We start from the raw sequence: 16,155 nt of genomic DNA, 5'->3' as shown, positions 1-16,155 counted from the left end.
CTCCTGTCAATTCAATCAGTTTTCACTGACTGGTTTGGTTCCTTCCAACAAACAACTGATTGCATCCTTGAGAGTCTGTAGTATACAGAAATGCTCCAAAGATCCATCTGCATGGAGTTTGGAAAAGCTGGCAATGTACTGCAGATAGAAAATCTTAATGAACCAGTTTTATAGGAGGAACTGAACTCCGTCACACATTAATGCTAGGGTTGTTTTATGTGAATGATATGCTGACTTCTTAAAGCTGATGGTGGGAGAGTTCTGCAATGATTTTTGTGAAGAGCGACTAGCCTTAGAGTTGCCCTTCTGAAGCTGCTGTATAAGATTTTGTTAAAGACATGTGTCACCTCAATCTTCAGCGGCATGTTTGGTTTCTAGCCACAAGAAAGGAAACCCAAGTGTCAGAACTACTATGGAATTTTGGAATATTGGGCTCTTTAGGTTGTTGCTGCATCTATAAAAGGTAGTCTGAGGACCTTCAGAATATTCAAAAGGAACAGGCTAGATATTGCTCTTAGCTGGAGGAGATTGTAGCTTTTTTGAGATCAGTATTTTACGGCGCAAGGAAAACCCTACATTGTTTTCATTAATTTTTGAAAGGCTTTTGACCTAGAGCCTTACTCTGCCCTCATGAACCTGGAAGTTATGAGAGTTAATTTCATCTGCGATGTGTACTCCAGCTCCAAGATTGTATAGTAAAAACTGAATGCATTTCTCCCTCTTGAAAAAGGTATGGTTTTCCACTGTCACTGATCGTATTCAATGTTTTCATCAATGATGTGTTAGATGGAATTTGTAAGGGATATACTAGGAGTTGCCATTCCAGGCATTTCTGGCAGTAGTTTTGTTCTCCTTTTCATAGATGGTGTTGTTGGCAAACTCACCTGGGGATGTACAGTGCTCTATCCACCATCTTGAATAATGGGCTAACCAGTGAAATGTGATGGGTGGCCCCAAGTGTAGCATTATGCTCTGAGATGGGAACTCTCCATGGGAAAAGTGATCCATCTGTGGCTAACTAGAGATTAAGGATGGCATTAGATGAAAAGAGGCTTTTAATGTTGCCAAGAGTAGTAAGCCTGAGGTTTGGGTGAGTTTTAAATACCAGCAAAGGATGACCAAAAAATGATGGAGACAAAATAGAATGAGAGTAAACTAGCAAGAAATATAAAAGATTGCAAGAGCTTCTACAAATATGTAAAAAGGAAAAGATTACAAGAGTAAATGTGGCTCACTTAAAGGCTATGACAGGAGAAATTATAATGGGGAATAAGGAAATCAGAGACTTTAAACAAGTATTTTGTATCTCTCTTCACAGTAGAAGGCACAAAAACATACCAGAAATAGTGGGGAATCAAGGGTTTAGTGAGCAAGAAACTTAAAGTAATTAATAGTAAAGAAAAAGGAGAAATTAATGGGACTAAAAGCCACTAAATCCCCTGGACCTACATCCTAGGTTTCTAAAAGAGAGTGCATGCACTGGTTGTGATCTTCCAAAATGCCCTATATTCTGGAATGGTTCCTGTGGATTGGAAGGTAGCAAATGTAACACTACTAATAAAGAAAGGGAGAGATAATCGGGAAACTACAGGCCAGTTAGCCTGACATCAGTCATCGGGGAAAATGCTGGAATTCATTCTTAAGGAAGTCGTAACAGGGCACTTAGAAAATCAGAGAATAGTTACAACATAGAAGGAGGCCAGTCAGCTCGTTGAACCCGTGTTGGCTCTGCAAGAGCACTTCAGCTAGTCCCACCCCCTCGCCCTTTCCCCCTAGCCCTGCAATTTTTTTTCCTTCAGGTACTTATCCAATTCCCCATTGAAAGCCACGATTGAATCTGCTTCCACCAGCCTTTCAGGCAGTGTATCCCAGATCATAACCACTCAGTACATTAATAAGTTTTTTCTCGCATCGCCTTTAGTTCTTTTGCCAATCACCTTCAATCTGTGTCCTCTGGTTCTCGAACCTTCTACCATTTAGGACAGAGATGAGAAATATTTTCACTCGGTGGGTTGTAAATCTTGATGCTCAAACATTGAGTATGTTCAAGGCTGAGAGCAATAGATTCGAGGGATATGGGGATCAGATGGGAAAGTGGAGATGAGGTTGAAGATCAGCTGTGATCTTATTGAATGGCGGAGCAGGCCCGAAGGCTGTATGGCCTACTCCTACTTATGTTCTTCTATTCTCTCAAAGGTATTGATTGTGAAAATACGAAGTATATCTGTTTAAACTGTTGATCCATATCGGCAACAGGTGGTCCTGGTGGACATCAACTTCAGCCTTACAGTTCTTTAGAACCATGCTGAGAAGGGACAAAGGGCACTTTTGTCTTTCTTTAATGCCTAAGTGTGCAATGGAAGGATTATCTCCAGCCCTAGTGAGATCCAGGAACAGGTTGCAAGTTGGATTTCTGGCCAAAAGGCAAGTGGCTTCAGGGAGGGGGTGCCCTTACCTATACCAACACCGCAGAGTCCTCTGGAAGAAGAATCGGCATGTCACTTTGCCAAAACTCCTCAGATTAAGCAATAAAATCAGAAAATGCTGTAATTTTTTTTTAATTTGTTCATGGGATATGGGCTTCGCTGGCAAGGCCAGCAATTTATTGCCCATCCCCAATTGCCCTTGATAAGATGGTGGTGAGCTGCCTTCTTGAACCGTTGCAGTCCGTGTGATGAAGGTACTCCCATAGTGCTATGCGGGAGGGAGTTCCAAGATTTCAACCTTGAGATGATGAAGGAATGGCGATTATACTTCCAAGTCAGGATAGTTGTGACTTGGAGGGGATCTTGGAGGTGGTGGTGTTCCCATGTGCCTGTTGCCGAAGAAGCATTGGCGAGTTACTGCAGTGCATCTTGTAGATGGTGCATACTGCAGCGGTGGTGGAGGAAGTGAATGTTTTAAGGTGGTGGATGGGGTGCCAATCAAGCAGGCTGCTTTGTCCTGGATGGTTTTGTGTGTTGGAGCAGCACTCATCCAGGCAAATGGAGAGTATTCCAACACACTCCTGACTTGTAGATGGCAGAAAGGCTTTGGGGAGTCAGGAGGTGAGACACTTGCTGCAGAATACCCAGCCTCTGACCTGCTTTTGTTGCCACATTATTTATATGGCTGGTAGTTTCTGGGCAATGGTAACCCCCCCCACCCCCCAAGCATGTTGATGGTGAGGGATTCGGTGATGATAATGCTGTTGAATGTCAAGGGGCAATGGTTAGACTCACTTGTTGGAGATAGTCATTGCCTGTCACTTGTGTGGCACCAATGTTACTTGCCACTTATCAGTTCAAGCCTGAATGTCGTTCAGGTCCTGATGCATGCGGACATGGACTGCTTCATTATCTGAGGAGTTACGAATGGCACTGAACACTGCAATTATCAGCGAACATCCCCAATTCTGACCTTATGATGGAGGGAAGGTCATTGATTAAGCAGTTGAAGGTAGTTGGGCCTAGGACACTGCCCTGAGGAACTCCTGCAGCGATGTCCTGGTCCTGTGGCAGGTCAAGCAGCATCTGTGGAGAGAGCAAGTTAACATAAAAATATGGGTGGGTTTGGGGTTTGGCGTTGGGGGTTAGTGAAATTGTTAAAAATCGATTCCCAACCTGAATCTGCCCACTTCCAGTTTTAGCGGAGGCAGAAGGTAAAAAGGTAGAGGGCGGGCAGCTAGTAGGCGGATCGTCAATTTAAATGTTCATCATAGGCAGTCCCTCGAATGAGGATGACTTGCTTCCAAATGAGTTCACAGATGTTTCAATGAAGAACCCGATGTTACAATGAAAATATTACAATGAGGATGGAAGCCTTTTTTTTAACCTCCATTTTGTTTGTAGCTGCATGTGAATGCCAGGTTTTACGGAGTGAATAAAATCCAAAGTGGAGACTGCTGCATCGAGGAGGTAAGTGCCTTTACACCTACCTCCTGGATCCAGGGAACTGGAATACTCTTTCCTCCCCTCCCCCCCCCCCCCCCCCCCCCCCAAATTGGCCTCCGATCGCGTTTCAGATCCCCCATCCCCAACATCAAGCCAGTCCTGATGTGGTCTTCCATTCCTCCCCCCACCACCGATGATCAGGCCGGCCCCGATGTGATCCACCCACCTGATGTCCCTGATCTTCTCTCCATTCCTGGGATCCTCGATGTCAGCTATTTTTTTTTCCCACATCCCCATCTTCCGGAGAACAGCACTGCCCCACACCCGATCCCTTCACTTCCTGTGTGGCCTAGTGCCACAGATCTTGCACCTCCTCCCCCGCCAGCCGTTTCCATCTGGCTGGCTGCGGGTAGGAAACCAAGGCCTCGGATGCCAATTAGGCCCTCCTGATAATGTCGACGGAGCCTGCACGAATCCTGGCCTCCCAACTACCTCGAAGCGTCCCAGCCCCCACCACCTTCCTCAAAATACAGACCAATGTTTGAGATGTTAAAAGGTTACATTTCTAACCTTTTCCAGGTCTAATGAAAGGTCATCGACCTGAAACGTTAACTGTTCTTCGCTCCACCTTCTGAGTGTTCCCAGCATTTTCTGTTTTTATTTGATTTCCAGCATCCACAGTATTTTCCTTTTTGTTTTCCTCAGATTAAGGGCGTGGATTAAGCTGTTGGTGATGAGTGAGCGCCTGTACATGGCACTGCACTCATGTTTACAACATCGAGATGAGTGCCATAATGCAAGTAAGCCCTTTAGCAAGTTAAAGGAAGACGTGTCTTATAAATGATGAGGAAACTCAGGACAACAGCTGCTGGTTACTTGGAGGTCGAATATGAACATGTGCTTATATATCGACAGAGCTCCCTGCAGAGAGGCCATTATCGAGTGCTGGGGCTTTACATTTCAACTGGTGAAACTACCAATCAGTAAGGCATTGTGTGTGTTCATATTGTGGTCACGAGGATGGTGGGAATTTACTCACATTATGATGACATGCCATGCATGTTGTTGTAGCCTGCCTACGAGGGCTCAAACCGGTGCTTGTAATTTGCTTAATGACCAACTGCTGACTGCCCTCTTTCTGGATATTTAGCTTCAAAATGACAAGTTTAGAACCAAACGGCAGGGCTGTGGGTACAAGGTGGCATAACAACATAACCATGCAGTCTGATTCATTTAAAGACCAGAGGGTAGCCTACTGGTGGATGGGTTTCTTTCAACTCGCTTCAAATAACTCTTTGAAGATATTCTACTGGCTGGTGTGGTCCTGGCTGGACAAGCAGTGAGAAGCTTACCAATGCTCTACTAGTAAACTGGTTTTAATTGGATGAATTTCAGCAGTACCCCAGGGTGCATAAATAAAGGTTCCTAAGCCGTAGCTTTGCCAACCTGCTCCTAAGCTTTCTGGAATTAGCTAAGTGAAGTGTGTACCTGTGGCATAGAAAATAGGTGCAGGAGTAGGCCATTTGGCCCTTCAAGCCTGCACCACCATTCAATAAGATCATGGCTGATCATTCCCTCAGTACCTCTTTCCTGCTTTCTCTCCAAACCCCTTGATCCCTTTAGCCATAAGGGCCACATCTAACTCCCTCTTGAATATATCCAATGAACTGGCATCAACAAGTCTCTGTGGTAGGGAATTCCACAGGTTAACACTCTGAGGGAAGAAGTTTCTCCTCATCTCAGTCCTAAATGGCTTACCCCTTATCCTTAAACTATGTCCCCTGGTTCTGGACTTCCCCAACATCGGGAACATTCTTCCAGCATCTAACCTGTCCAGTCCTGTCAGAATTTTATATGTTTCTATGAGATCCCTTCTCATCCTTCTGAACTCCAATGAATACAGTCTGTCGATCCAGTCTCTCCTCATTTGTCAGTTCTGCCATCCCGGGAATCAGTGTGGTGAACCTTTGCTGCACTCCCTCTATAGCAAGAATGTCCTTCCTCAGATTAGGAGACCAAAACTGAACACACTATTCCATGTGAGGCCTCACCAAGGCCCTGTACAACTGCAGTAAGATCTCCCTGCTCCTATCCTATACTCAAATCCCCTAGCTATGAAGGCCAACATACCATTTGCCGCCTTCACCACCTGCTGTACCTGCATGCCAACTTTCAACGACTGATGTACCATGACACCCAGGTCTTGTTGCACCTCTCCTTTTCCTAATCTGCCGCCATTCAGATAATATTCTGCCTTCCTGTTTTTGCCACCAAAGTGGATCACCTCACATTTATCCACATTATACTGCATCTGCCATGCATTTTGCCCACTCATCTATCCTGTCCAAGTCACCCTGCAGCCTCTTAGCATCCTCCTCACAGCTCACACCGCCAGCCAGCTTAGTGTCATCCGCAAACTTGGAGATATTACACTCAATTCCTTCATCTAAATCATTAATGTATATTGTAAATAGCTGGTGTCCTAGCACTGAGCCCTGCGGCACCCCACTAGTCACTGCCTGCCATTCTGAAAAGGACTTGTTTATCCCGACTCTGCTTCCTGTCTGCCAACCAGTTCTCTATCCACATCAATACATTACCCCCAATACCATGTGCTTTAATTTTGCACATTAATCTCTTGTGTGGGACCTTAGGTTCTTATGTAAAAACATTTTTACAGTAATGCCATATTGTAATTTGCCGCCATATTGTAATTTGCCACCCTACTGTCTGAAATCATGAGACAATCAGATAAACTCTTAAAAATCATGGTCAGTTGTTCTTTAAACCTGATTAGTAGCTCTATTTAAACAGTAATAGGTCATAGGAGCTCTTACAAAAACTATTATTGTAGCTGAAAATGTTTTTCAAAAAACTTTCTCAGAAATCCTTCCAGTTATTCCCATCACTTCTACTCCCTTCCCCCTCTTCCCTCCATGCTTGAGGCTCAGGCCTGTAGCAGGTATCAAGTGCGCAGGCGGCGTTTATAAACTCATGACCAGTCGCCAGGACTCCCAGCACAGTATCGGTATTCGGCAGTTCATTCTCAGTGACTCATCGTTGTAGCAGCTTCCAGCGCACAGGCGCCAAAATGGGTTCAGTGCGCAGGTGCCGAAGCCCGCTTTTGCGGGCCAAAGAACGAGCCTGTGAGATGAGTGCCTGAGCGCTGGAACCTGTTCCAGTGGGACTGCACGGCAGACGAAGTAATTGCACGCGCGCAGCCTAGGGGGAATAGTGCCTTTGACCCTCTTTTTGCTTGTCAAATCTCTCTTTTCCCCTCCCTCCATTTTCTATGCCCTGATTTCCGTTTATATTATGAAACCCTCTTTTTCAATTTAATTTCTCTGCTAATCTCAGGAGCTCCAGCTGTTGCTGCACACCCGTTGATTCCTGTGGGAGTATCTCGAGCCCACACCCAACTCATCTCGTTTGAACCTTTCCCGATGTTCATGCACTGTCTCATTTTAATTTTAAATCCATGTTTGAATCCCTCCAATTTGGTTTCTACGCCTGCCGCCCTACTGAAACGGCTCTCATCAAAGTCACAAATGACATACTTCGTGACTGACAGAGGGAAGCTATCCCTCCTTGTCCTTGACTTGTCTGCAGTCTTTGACAAGGTTGACCTCATCGAGCTGGGTGGGACTGCAGTAGTCTGATTCCATTCTTATCTATTTAATCGTAGCCAGAGAATCACCTGCAATGGCTCCTCTTCCCGCCTCGGCATCGTTACTTCTGTTGTCCCCCAAGGATCTATCCTTGGTCCCCTCCTATTTCTCATCTACATGTTGTCCCTTGGCGGTGACATCCAAAAACACAGCAGCAATTTCCACATGTACGTTAATAACACCCAGCTTTACCTTACTACCACTTCTCTTTGGTCTCTAAATTGTCAGACTGCTTGTCCCGATGAGCAGAAATATTCTCTAATTGAATATTGGGAAGACCGAAGCCATTGTTTTTGGTCCCCACCACAAAATTAATTCCCCAGCCAATGACTCCATCCCTCTCCCCAACTTCTGTCTGTGGCTGAACCAGAGTGTTCGCAACCTTGGTGTCATTTTCGACCACATATCTGCAGCATAACTAAGACCGCCTATTTCCACCTGTGTAACATTGCTCGTCTCCACCCTTGCCTCAGCTCATCCACTGCTGAAGCCCTCATTCATGACTTTGTTACCTCTAGACTTGACTATTCCAACACACTCCTGGCTGGCCTCCCACATTCTACCCTATGTAAACTAGAGGTGATCCAAAACTCAGCTGCCCATGTCTTAACTCACATCAAGTCCTGCGCACCCATGTGCTCGGTGACCTACATTGTCCCCCGGTTAAGCAACGCCTCGACCCCCCCCCCCTCCCCAGATGATTGCCCTCTTGCGCACCCCTGATTACAATTACTCAACCATTGGTGGCCGTGCCATCTGATAAGAAGAAATTACTGCAGACTTGGTCAAAGAGGTAGGTTTGAAGGAGCGTTTTAAATGAGGAAAGAGAGGTAGAAAGGCGGAGAGGTTTAGGGAGGGAGTTCCAGAGCTTAGGGTCCAAGCAGCTGAAGGACCAGCCACCGATGCTTGAGCAATTATAATCAGGGATGCTCAAGAGGCCAGAACTTAAGGAGCGCAGACATCTCGTGGGGTTGTGAGGCTGAAAGAGATTGGAGATGGGGAGGGGCAAGGCCATGAAGGGATTTGTAAACAAGGATGAGAATTTTGAAATCTAGGCGTTGCGTAACCACGAGCCAATCTACAGTGAGTATAGGTGATCGGGACTTGGGCTGCTGAGTTTTGAATGACCTCAAGTTTACGTAGGGTAGAATGTGCGAGTGTGTTTGAGCAATCGTCTAGAGGCAACAAAGGAATGGATGAGGGTTTCAGCAGCAGATGAGCTGAGGCAGGGGCAGCGATGGCAACGTTATGGAGGTGGAAATAGGTGGCTTTATTTTTGCAGCAAATATGTGGCTGGAATTTCATTTCAGGGTCAAATATGATGCTTAGATTTCGCCTTAGATACTATAGAGAGGGATGAAGTCAGTGGCTAGAGAACGCAGTTCGTGGCGGGGACCAAAGACAATGGCTTCAATCTTCCCAATATTTAATTGGAGAAAGTTTCTGCTCATCCAGTACTGGATGTCTGACGAGCAGTCTGACAATTTAGAGACCATGGATGGGTTGACCGAATTGGTGGAAAGGTAGAGCTGGGTGTCGTCAGTGTACATGTGGAAGCTGACTGTATTTTGGATGATATCACCAAGAGACAGCTTAAAGATGAAAAGTAGGAGAGGGCCAAGGACAGATCCTTGGGGGACACCAGAGGTAACGATGCAGGAGTGGGAAGAGAAGCCATTGAGATTTTCTGGCTACGATTAGATAGATTGGAACCAGGCGAGTGCAGTCCCACCCAGCTGGATGATGGTGGAGAGGCGTTGGAGAAGGATGGAGTGGTCAACTGTGTCAAAGGCTGCGACAGGTCCAGGAGGACGAGGAGGGATAGTTTAACTTCACAAAGGATGTTATTTTTGACTTTGATGAGAGCCCTTTTGGTACTGTGGCAGGGGTGGAAACCAGATTGAAGGGATTCAAACATGAAGTTCCAGGAAAGATGGGCATGGATTTGGGAGGCGACAACACATTCAAGGACTTGAGAGGAAAGGGAGGTTGGAGATGGGGCGGTAGCTGGCAAGTGGGGTCAAAGGTTGTTTTTTGAGGACAGGGGTGTTGACCGCAGATTTGAAGGAGAGAGAACCGTTAACAATGTCGGCTAACATGGGAGCCAAAAAAAGTTGAGTGGTCAGCAGTTTAGTGGGAATAGGGTCAAGGGAGCAGGAAATGGGTCGCATGGACAAGATGAGCGTGGATCGGTCAAGAGAGGAGATCAGAGAGAAACTAGAGAAAGATGTGAGTTTAGGGCTAGGGTAGGGGAGAGCCTCAGAGGAAGTTTGGCCTGGTGGGCTAGGGGAAGGTAGGGAAATCACACAGGCAGCTGATCGGATGGTCTCAATCTTTGTGACAAAGAAGTCCAAGAGTTCCGCACTCTTGTTGGAGGGGAGTGTGGTGGAGACAGGGGAGAGAGGTTTAAGACGGTTAGCAGTAGAGAATAGTAGCCAGGTGTTATCTTTGCATTCTAGAATGATCCTGGAATAGTGAGCAGTTTTTGTAGACCCGAAAATGATTTATGTGGTCGAGCCAGATCTGGTGGTGAATGGCTAAACCAGTTGTCCGCCACATCTGTTCCAAGTCTATGCCCCTTGGATTTGAGGGAGCGAAGATGAGGGCTGTACCAGAGGGAACAGCCAGGATGAGAGAGAGTAATGGTTTTAATCGGGACTAGTGCATCAAAGGTGACGGTGAGGGTGTGGTTGAGCAGACCAGTGGATGCAGAAATGTCATGGTGAAAGGAGGGCCAAAGGTTAGACAGTTTGGAGTTGATAAGTGCAGTTGTAAAGTATTTTGCAGGGACGGATGCAGAAGGAAGGGAAGGGAAGGTAAGGTTGGGTTGGGTTGGGGAATGGAGAACGATACAAGGAAATGGTCAGAGATGGCCTTGTTTGTAATTGATACAGTAGGAATGGTGAGGCTAAGAGAAATGGCAAGGTCAAGGGGGTAGCTGGGAATATGGGTTGATGAATTCACATGGAGGACAGGAGGGTAGTGAACTCAAGAGGAGAGAGAGCATGATGAATTAAGATGGAGGTTGAAATCACCAAGGATGAGAAGTCACTCGGTGCAGAGGCTGAGGGAGGAAAGCAGTGAAGATATATCCGTGATAAATTGGGCAGGCGGAAGAGAACAAGAATTTTAAAAGAGAGGGGTGAAGGTGAAATGTTCAAGGGGAAAAAGTGCCGGAGGAGTAGGGAGACAGACCAAGGTATGATTTAGTGATGAGAGCTACACTGCCACCACGGCGGTCTGAGCGGGGCAAGGTATAGCCAGGCAGGAGGCTTCATTTAAAGGTAAGGTGTCATCATTCCTCGGTCAAGTTTACGTCAGGGCCATGATGTCGATGCAATCATCCACGATAAGCTCAGTGCCTTGTTCGTAAGTGAATGGACATTCTGCAAGGAGATCTGGAGAGGATCGGTGATGACTGATCCACTGCCAGCATCCACAGGTTCAGTACTTGGAGGGATGAGTTGAACAGGGAGGAGATTGGCAAGGTTAGCCCCCCCTGTGCAAGGTGGGCGACATGGTCGATGAGAGAGTAGGATGGAACAGTTGGGATTGCTGCTCATGAGGAGACAGTGACAAGTGCCATGGTGGTCCTTTTGGAGAATGCCAGATGAGGCACAGAGCTGCAGGCTTGTCTAAAAGGGAGTCAAGCCTGAGATGGTGGCAGGAGAGTAAGAAGGTCGAAGAGTAATGAAGGGTTGGGGTAAGGAGTTAAGAGCATCCGAGAGAGCAGAGATGAAAGGCGGCATGACGACAGGAGAGACTGGTCAGGGAAGGATAGAGAAAAGAAAAAGTGGGAGAAGGAAGTGGAAATAGAAGTGAATGGCTTGGGTCCAAAGTGACAGCCAAAATGCGCACGCAAATAGATACAGGAACAAACTCAATTTACATAGTGAATAGGTTGATGACAATAGTAGAATCTGTACAATCTAGATTATATTAAAACAAAATTGATTAATATATTGATTCATTATAAGTAAATTTAAAATCAGAATTTGAATAATTGAAAAGTTAAATCAGTCTCCAGCTCTCATGCTCCGGTAGATTAAAAGGCACAATGAGAAGTAATCATTCCAAAGACCGTTGATCCAGCTTCTGTCCTGCGATTGTTTGAACTGGATCCATCCAGAACATGGCTGAATGTTCCTTTCCTTTTGCCATGATGTGTCATGTTGGAACTACGTGTTATTGGTTGGGCTTCCTTTCTTCTGCTGGCCTGGAGTATTTATTCTGATTGGTCGAGCTGATCACAATAACAATTTCTCTTTCCATTCAACGTTGCTGGTGTTTCTATGGTACTGAAGTCTGGCATTTTCACCTGTGTTCCACACCATTTAAGCAGATAACCAATAACCAAAGAAGAAAAGCATACACAATGATCAAAAAAACAGAAGCGCACTCTGCTTTTTATCTTACCATTTTGCAAATAAACATTCAAAAAATGTTTAAGTATGCCTATGCTGCACAAATATGGATATTAAAATCACATGGCCAACGATGGTGTCTATTAGTCTTTTTATTTACTCAGTAAAAATGCAATTGTCCACTTCTGGATTCCCAATTAGCCCCATGCGGCTACTAACTAATGTATGAACATTGCCCTGTATTCTACTCCCCATTTTGTTTGCTTTAGTAATTGCTGTTACACCCTGACTGGATTTGGTAACACTGAAAAGAGAGTGCTTATTTAGGGCTAAACTTTCCACTTGAGATCGCTGGGCTAGTGCCCATATATCGCCCAAAAAGACCTGCTATCGTCCATTTTGCTTCAAAAGTGCAAAGTTGGGCCGGAACATCGCTGGAAAATTGATCGCCCAACTTTCAGCTCACTTCGCTGAGATGATCGCCCAGCGCAACTTTTGACACATCGCCAGGATAATCGTTCGCCGAAAACATCACTGGAGAAAAGCTGCTTTTACCTGGCTTTCCTCACAGAATCTCGGCACTAGGGATGCCATTTTGAATGTCGGAGGAAGTGAGGAGGCTGCATAAATAAAGGGCTTATAATTTGAGTGTTATTTAAGGGTCTTTTACTGATAGATCCACTCACATTTATACATATTTTAAATTTTAGTAGAAAGGGCATTTATATCAATAGTGATAGTGATGGGGCATGTAGCTTCTCTATCCTTACTTGTAAATGCTCAACTGCTGGCGTCTGAGGTTGAGTTAAGTGAAGGGGCCAATCGAAGAGGTAGACGAATGCGGAGGCAGAGGAAAACGTACAGCCGACGAACTTACAGGGAAAAGCAATCTTACCTCAACTTGTCTGATAATGCGTGTCTTAGGAGGCTGCGCTTCCGAAAGGAGGTCATCGATGAGATATGCCAGCTCATCAAGGGGGATCTGCAGCCTGCCAGCACCATCAGGACCGCACTGCCCGTTGAGGTCAAGGTTACTGCGGCACTATCCCTCTACGCATCAGGCTCCTTTCAGGCTTCAGCTGGCGACATCTGTGGTATCCCTCAGCATGCCATTTCCCCAACACTGCTCCATTCGACAGGTGACTCAAGCCCTTTACGCTCGTAGGATGGACTTTATAAGCTTCCCTATGACCAGGAAGGCACAGACCGGGAGGGCGTTGGGTTTCTCGAAAATAGCAAACTTCCCCAAGATGCAATAGACTGCACTCACATCACCCCGAAAGCACCTTACAGAACCCGGAGGTGTTTCGTAACCGAAAGGGATTCCACTCCCAGAATGTGCAGCTCGTTGTAGACCACAACCAAATTATCATGGCAGTTAATGTTACATTTTCAGGCAGCATCCATGATGCGCACATCCTGCGCGAGAGCGCTGTCTCTTACCTGTTTGACAATCAGCCACAAAGTTATGGTTGGATGCTTTGGGATAAAGAATATGGCCTTGCCAGCTGGCTCATGACCCCTTGTGTAATCCCCTGACGGAAGCTGAGAAGCGTTACAACGAAAGCCATATAGCTACACGCAATATCGTCGAAAAGACAATTGGAGTGCTGAAGCAGCGCTTCAGATGCCTGGACCACTCTGAAGGCAGCCTGCAATACCACCCTGACCAGGTTGCTGAGTTTATTGTGGTGTACTGCATGTTGCATAACCTAGCTATAAAGAGAGGACAACAATTGCCAGATGGGGCTGCTGGTTCACCTCAAGAAAGAGTGGAGGCAGAAGAGGATGAGGCTAGTGAGTACCTCGGGGAGGACAATCAGCCTGGCGATGAACCCATTGGACCCCCTCCCCCCGCCACGACTGCAAAAACCCCGTGGGAGTTACACGACTGCAAAGCAGTTGCGACAGCAGCTCATAAATGAATGCTTTGCATGAACTTACATTGGGGACAGTTACGATTACGGAAAGACAACAGTTGCGTTTGCATTGAGTTACGTTTCATCCTTGCCTGGTCTGCCTGGCCATTGTTTTACAACAGTTGCATTCATGTTTTACCTTAACTTACGTTATTAGAAGACACTGCACAACAATTGTAAAGTAAAATAACAGTTTTTTATTATATTGATATTTTTTTTAAACTATTTTAAAATAACACCAAACACCGCCCCCCCCAACCCACACCTCAACAGTGAAACAACAATAAACAATTTGAACAATATCAACAAAATTAAAAACATTGCACCCCCCTCCCTACCTGCGGCGATGTTTCTCTCCAGATCCTTGACCCCCCCCCCTGCATCTTAACCCCACCCACCCGTTTTGGTCCCCGGATACAGAGACGACACTGGCGTGTAGCGGCAACGTCAATCTTCCTGACGTGGTGGGGCTGATAGTGGCGCGATCGCCTGTTGGGGGAGAGGTGTTGCAGAGGAAGACGAAGCTGGGGAATCACCTTCCAAGTCAGAAGGAAGTGCTTCCTCCTGACTCGCTTGTGTGCTGGTGCTTGTGGTGTGTCGGATCACGGCACCTTAGGGTGCAGCGCAGTGTCCTGCTAACAACGCATGCCGCAAGGCATTGGTGGCGGCGGTCTGTGCACACATCTCCAGGAGCATTTGCTGTGACAGCTCCACTTGTCGAGCAGACACCCGGGAGAAGTCCTGAGTGAAGGCCACAAATGCCTGGAGATGTCTCACAGTCTTGTCAAGCCCTCTACGCAATCGGCTTGGTCGGGTCTGCGAGAGCACTAATGAGTGCCTTGGCATCGCCAGCTGCACACCGCTTGGTCCTACTGCACCTCTTCAGTTGAAGACGACGTTATGGCTGCAGGTCCCACAGGTGAAAGCTCAGCTGGTGGGATGCTAGGGGCATCCTCCTCCATGTCTTCCTCAAGCTCGGTTGATTATGACTGATCGTCTTCCTCCTCCTTACCATTGGTGAGGACCACCTGCACCCATGCAGGTTGAGGTCTTCCCTCGCTGCACATTGGTGTTGTTGGACCTGCAAAACATAATTGAGCTTATTAGAATGGAAGAGTACACATTCTTGCGCTGCGCTGGCATACGAAGGAGGATCAGCACTACTACAATAAATGAGACCAAGAGATGTTACATAATAATGCATCATATGGTAGTACATCTATGTAGAATTCAGTGATACAGAGAGCTGTAGAGTCTGGATCAGTCGGAGATAGATAAAATGATTATGGGGAGCAGACAGAGAAGGGGACATATGGTCAGATGGCCTGCTCCTGCTCTTATTTCTTACGTTGTCAATCTGAGAGTGGCATAGAGGGTGCATGCATAACATGACAACATTCGTATAAGATAATGAAATGACGTTATATTACTTTAACACTGCTTGACACATTACTCATGAGACGCATCGGAGGGCTCTGCAACACCACGGGTGGTGGCCGAGCAACTGTGGGTTTCCACGAGCGCCACCGCACACTCCTCGAGGTCAGTAAGTTTTTGAATGTTTGCAGGGTCCCCTCCGGTGCACCTCTGCTGCGCTGTTGCTAGATATCTTCCTCTGCAAATGTGAAAAGAGCATGGCATAAGCTAATTGACTCGGTCCTATCATGGAAAGACAACAGTTTCCAACTTTATATGCTAATAGGGTTTTTATCCATAATTGATGCATGATTATAACAAAGATTGGGTTTAGGAGCTAATGCTTGACACAAACATCTCTCTCGACTACAATCTCCATTGAACTTGGCAATGATAGGAGCTAATGTCCAAAAGTGTCCCATGGCAGACAGTGAACAAGGGCAGCTCTCCCCCAGTCCATGCTGGGTCATTGTGCAAGTGACAGCAGCCAGAAAGACTTAAAAAGGGCACAGGTTCATAGCCTTGTCCAGATCTTAGCAGGGAATATATGTAATAAGTTTAAATTCAATCCAGGAGATTTATAATTATAACTAGAATTTGCATCAATACAATATAAAATCCTACTTACTCTTGCCGAAGTGACAAGGCTGTTGTAGCGCTTTCATCACTGGTCGGATTCCCTGGTCTCATGGGACGGCGAGGAGATGACGTCGGCAATCTCGGCCCATAGTTTACGGTATGCATGGGGTGGAGGTTTCCTATGCCCACCCCGGGTTAATTAGGTCCACTGGGAGTGCACCTCCTGGACGAGGGCCTCATTAGCTTTTTCAGAAAAGGGCTTTGCCCTTCTCCTCCCCTGACCCCCCTCTACATCATGGATACTTTCTTTAGAAGATGACATTTTTAAATTTGGCTA

This window comes from Pristiophorus japonicus, chromosome 5 (genome assembly GCF_044704955.1).
Source record: "Pristiophorus japonicus isolate sPriJap1 chromosome 5, sPriJap1.hap1, whole genome shotgun sequence".
NCBI lineage: Eukaryota > Metazoa > Chordata > Chondrichthyes > Pristiophoridae > Pristiophorus > Pristiophorus japonicus.
This window is presented reverse-complemented; position numbering follows the sequence as displayed.